Source organism: Cibotium barometz, chromosome 7 (genome assembly GCF_041138505.1).
Source record: "Cibotium barometz isolate CiBa-2024 chromosome 7, ASM4113850v1, whole genome shotgun sequence".
Lineage (NCBI taxonomy): Eukaryota > Viridiplantae > Streptophyta > Polypodiopsida > Cyatheales > Cibotiaceae > Cibotium > Cibotium barometz.
The window spans coordinates 6,581,687-6,587,500 of record NC_141052.1 but is presented as its reverse complement, the minus strand read 5'-3'; positions in this window follow the sequence as shown (position 1 = coordinate 6,587,500).

Genomic DNA, 5,814 nt, shown 5'->3' with positions numbered 1-5,814 from the left:
GGGGTTTTCTCAGTATTTTGTCCCACAAAGGCTACGGGCTGAAGGTAACCTTCCCGTGCCTAATGCGTTCTGGTCTCAAGTCAAAAGGAAACAAATAACGCTTTGCAATCTTGCACTGCTACGCTCACGGCTCACGACGAGGTAATAATATGGCCATGTTTGCCTGTGTGGAAGGGGATTTAGTGCAGCGTCATAGGCTGAAATAAAAAGAAACTCATATTCCATAGGAGATTTGCGCGCACGAATTTGGGCTCATGACTGTCCTGTATCAACTCTTTGTTGTGCGTCACGTGTTATTTTTTTTAATATTATAATTATTTGTTAGGCTAAATGAGGCCGCCGAAAAATCGAGTGAAGAAAATTGTGCCACACGGTAAAACTGAGTAGAGAAATTGAGCGATCCTTTTAACTTATTTGACTATTTCACAAATGACCTTACATAGAGCATGGGTATGCTTCTCTATATATATATTATATCGCATGTCAATTATATATATTATAGGGCTACTATTCACGTGCCATGTGTCCATTTTTTTTGGACCCTACATGGACGCTGCTAACATCCCTGCACCGGTCACCATCCTCTGCTCTGCAAGATTAATGCACTAGTCATCGCCCTTTGCACCACCCTCTTCCAGAGTTACTACACCCTCCTACCACCCTCTGCCAAAGCTCCCTGCGTCCAAGGAAAGAGGACTCCTTGGCCGCCACCGTCCGTCAGCTGCCCGATTCAAATCTACATGGCCCCCCACGTCGTCCTGCTGGCTGCCGCCCTCCGTCAGCTGCCCAAAACAAATTGCTCTTCGCCTGGTTTGTTCTTCTCTCCCGCTCCTCGACCTTGAGCTCTCGCCTGGTTTGTTCTTCTCTCTCTCTGCATGTAACACCTGCATGTTAAATGTTCTCTCTCTCTCTCTCTCTCTCTCTCATTCGTGAACGGTGTGCATTCTTTGTGTGCGTGTTTGATTGAGAAAACGGTGTATGCATGTGTGTGTGGGTGTGTAGGATTGAAAAAACGGTATACATGCATGTATGTTTGTGTGTGTGAATCAGAAAACGGTGCATGTTTGTGTGTGTAGGATCAGAAAACGTCTAATTGCATGCATCATGCCAACGCAAATTCTGAATTGTGCTCCTCGACCTCTAACACCTCAACTAGTAAGTTCTCTCTCTCTCTCTCTCTCTCTCTCTCTCTCAGCCCATGCTATCTAATTCTTTTTTTTTTGTATGATATGGTGGGCAGCCTCCTCGTGCTCTGCTTCAGGGTTCATGCTGGAGTCTCCTCGCGCTCTTCTGGTGGTCGCATCACTTGACGTGCTGCTGTTGGGTAAGTGTCCTCTCCCTCTCTCTTCTCTATATATCTCTATATATATTATAGGGCTACTATTCACGTGCCACGTGTCCATTTTTTTGAACCTTGCATGGAGGCTATGAACATCCCTGCACCGGTCGCCGCCCTCTATTGCAAGATTAATGCACTAGTCTCGCCACCCTCTGCACCACCCTCTGCCATAGTTACTACGCCCTCCCACCACCCTCTGCTGCTCTGTAGGCGCCGTCCTCTGCCAGAGCTCCTCCGTGTCCAAGGAAGGAGGATTCCTTGGTCATCGCCATCCGTCAGCTGCCCGATTCAAATCTGCATGGGCCCCCCCACGTTGTCCTGCCCGCCGCCCTCTGTTAGGTGTGCCCGATTCAAATTTCACCTCGTTTGTTCTTCTCTCCTACTCCTCTACCTTGAGCTCTCGCCTAGTTTGTTCTTTTCTCTCTCTCTCTGCATGTTAAATTTCCTCTCTCTCTCTCTCTCTCTCTCTCTCTCTCTCTTATATATATATATATATATATATATATATATATATCATTTGTGAACGGTGTGCATGATCTCTATGTGTGTGTGTGTGTGTGTGTGTGGGTGTGCTTTATCGCGTTTCTTTTGGCACGAGGAGGATCCAACCAGGAGTAATGCATCCAAAGGTGCGAAAATGTGATACATAAGGAGTTTCCCTGACCAAATTGTAATGGGAATCTTCCCAGCAGGTGCAGCTGTGGGAAGATGATTTTGAACAAAGACTTCTGTATGAATTACTTCAGCCCAAAATCTCTTAGATAATCCAGAATGAATAAGCATACATCTCATAGCATTAAGGATGGTTGGATTATTACGCTCTGCAATGCCATTTTGTTGAGGAGAATATGGAACAGTGAACTCATGATGAATTCCTTGCTCAATACAATAGTCATCGAAGAGCAACCGTCCACCACCACAAGCTCACACAAGATCTCACTAAGTATGAGGCTTAAAGGGCTATCAGCTTCTTGAACCTGCGATGCCCCTGTGTTTTGATGAAGCCACGGGAGAAGAAGAAGGCAAGGGCGATGAGCCAAGGGGTGAAAAAGAAGGTCATGGGGGATGAATACCTAACTCCTTGCATTAAGCAACCTACATCTGAAAGAAGTTGAGGCAAAACTTCTTATAAAGCAAACTAAGAAAGAAAACAAGAAAATACATGCACTTGGTATGACTTCTAGCTAGGCTTAAGGAACGGATTAGCCCAGACGCTAAGAAAGTGACACAGACGACGACAACTCAAACTTAGAGCTTGAGGTCACAGAAGCAGTTTTGGGGTGAAGTTCTAAGCTCAACAACGGGGTTGTAAACGGATTTGTAGAGGAGAGCATTGGTGCGCCCATATTCTAACGGTTTACCCAGAATTCGGTGAGGGAGGGTGAGGCGCGAAGAAGAAGGCGAGGGTGATGAGCCGTGATGGGTAGAGCGATGGCGGGAATGCGGGGGCAATAAGTTTACCTTAATCGTGTGAAGGCGAAAAAAAGTGACACATTTTGTCAGGAAACAAAAACAATTGAGAAGAAAAAGGCCTCAACCAAAAACTAAATCCATAAATGTATGTGAGTTGCGATGCTCAAAATGATGCTATTTGTTCGATAAGTTTGCGTCATTTTTGGCATCAAAAATTAGTGACGCTAAGCCTCATTTAAATTTTAATTTTCGAAACCTAATCAAAAGCAAGCTTTGTCTTTGTTGTAATGCTACGCTAGTGACACTAGGCAATGAGACTCTTGTAGTGTGTCATTTGCAGATATTGACATATGGCACACATTGATCATGTGAATATACAACGGCTGAAGTCTATGTAGGCCCAAAATATTGTTGCAGGTTTACCAAAGTTTAAGGTTGATGGTATGCATAAAGTATGTGAAGCAGGACAAACATACTTTTTCACATGAAAAGAACGTCAATGCAAGGCCACTAGATGTTATACATTCAGATGTATGGGGACCGAGCAAGACTGCAACAATTACAGGCTGTAGGTATTATGTAACATTCATTGATGACCACACTGGGAAAGTGTGGGTTTACTTCAAGAAGGACAAAAGTGAGGTGTTTTCTCAATTTTAGAGATTTAAAGACTTGGTCAAGAAGGAAAAAGGCATGCAAATAAAATTCCCGAGATCAGATGGTGGGGGAGAATATTTCTCCAATGAGTTAAGTGATTAGCAGGATATCAAGAGAAAGTTTACATGTAGGTATACTCCATAACAAAATGGTGTTGTAGAAAGAAAAAAAAGGCACATTGTAGAAGTGGCATGTGCCTTGATGGGCTGAAAAGAATATGCCACATTATTTTTGGGCAAAAGCAGTAGTTTTACTATTGTGTATATTATGAATAAGACACCCACTCGAGCTGTTCATGGTATGACGCATGAACAAAATTTTACACGCATAAGACTGAATGTGTCTCACTTGAAAGTGTTTGGATGTATTGTATATATGCATGTTCCTATAATGAAGTAAGAACAAAGTTGGATCCAAAGGCAGAGAAATGCATCCTTATTGGTTATGCTATGGAGCATAAAGGTTATAGATGTTATAAACCTATCACTTGTGAGATGCGAGCAAGCAGAGATGTTGTCTTTGATAAGATGAATAACTGGTATGCACCATCAGTGAAGGCAACAGAAGATGCAGATTTAAGAAGTGTTGATGTTGCACCACAGGTAGAGTAGTAATCAATCAGCACAGGTACTTAGTGGACCTGGAGAGTCCTCTAGTAGTGGATCCAATGTTAGCCCATGGTCAGGAAACAGGTTGAGGATAGATGTAGGTACACATGTATCATGCAAAGGGAAGGAGAAGATAGATCAATCTTTTGTGCCTGATCTGTCAGCAAGTCACTCATATGTGGATGGTGACTCTAGTGGCTCTAAGCAGAGCCTTGATGAGGAGTTTGGCATCTCATATGTGGTTACTCTTGGTGTAAGGAGAACCAAGGCTATTTTTTAGGACACCTGGCAGCAGTGATCCAGGTGTACGTACATCTACGAGCGTTAGGTACCCTATTGAACAGGTTGATATATGATGGATATACATCCCATCATTATGCTTACATCAATACAGGAGTTGGAGCCCACTTGTTTTGAGTAAGAACTTAGAAATAAGAAATAGGAAGATGCCATGAATGATGAGACGATAGCATTGGATGAAAATGCGACATGGGAGTTAGTTTCTTTGCCTAAGGAAAAAAAGGCAATTGGATGTAAGTGGGTGTATAAAGTCAAGCATAATGCTGATGGTTTAGTGATGAGTAGGTATAACGCAAGATTGGTTGCCAAGGGCTATGCACAAACTTATGGCATTAACTATGAGAAGACATTAAATCGTGAGAGCTATCATTGCTATGGCTATAGCAAAGGGTTGGTCTTACCCATAGCAATAAAAGATTGTCTCACTGAAGACATTAGAGCTACTATCTATAAGATTGGCACATTGGTGCGCTGGATTTCTTCAAAAGAGATAAAGAGAGACACTTTGGAGACAGCGCGTTTAAACTCCATAGAGGCAGTCTTTGCATGGTAGAGAAGTTTTTCCCTACAAGTTTATTAACAATCCAGATGCATCTGCTAGTTCATGTTGTAGATGAGGTTGCAGTGGAACAGTCCATTCAAGATGGATGTTCTTTTTGGAGAGGTTCATGAAGACATTAAAGGGATTTGTTCGCCAAATGGCTCGCCCAAAGGGTAGTATGTCAGAAGGGTGGCTGATACAAGAGTCCCTTGTTTACATCACTGAATATTTAAGTTCTTCAGATCCAGAGATACCTCGACTATGGTCTCAAGAGTCTAACAGGCGAGTCATTGGTGAGGAACCTCAAGGCCAAGGCATTAAGAGAAAGATGGATAATAATTTGAGGAAAAAAATCAACAAATTTTGCATCTTGAACTCTCATGTAATGGAGAAGTGGATTGAGACATATGAAGCTCTCAAGCGACAGCGAGTACAAGATCGTTTAAGTTTCAGAAGGAATTGCACTACAAGAAATCTCCCATATCCAGAAGGTATGCAAGCTCTTCCGAACTTTCCCCCACAGGTAGATGGCTAGAAGCTACAGTGCTAGTTTAACTATAACAGAGGAGGAGGAGTAGCTTACAAAAGGATGCAATAACTGTTTAAGTTCTACATGTCTCTCTTTTTTTTCTCTACATGTCTCAGTGTTTGTTTGTCCATCAACAATCTTTATGTGCTATTTGTAATATCACAAATATGGGGCGTTTTGGTCACATGGACGTCATTTTCGAGTAGAACGAATAGACCAAAGAAGATCAACCTTTGACTGTGGTGTCACAGCACAGTTTGTTCAAGAAAGTCGTGCAAGTGCAAGTGATGATAACACAATTACTGGAATGCTTGATTACTTTGGAACCATTCAAGACATATTAAAGGTTGGCTTCAGAAGTTTTGAGTTATTTATCTTTGATGTGAAGTGGTTCAAGGTAATCACGAATGGGCCACATGCAACTGTA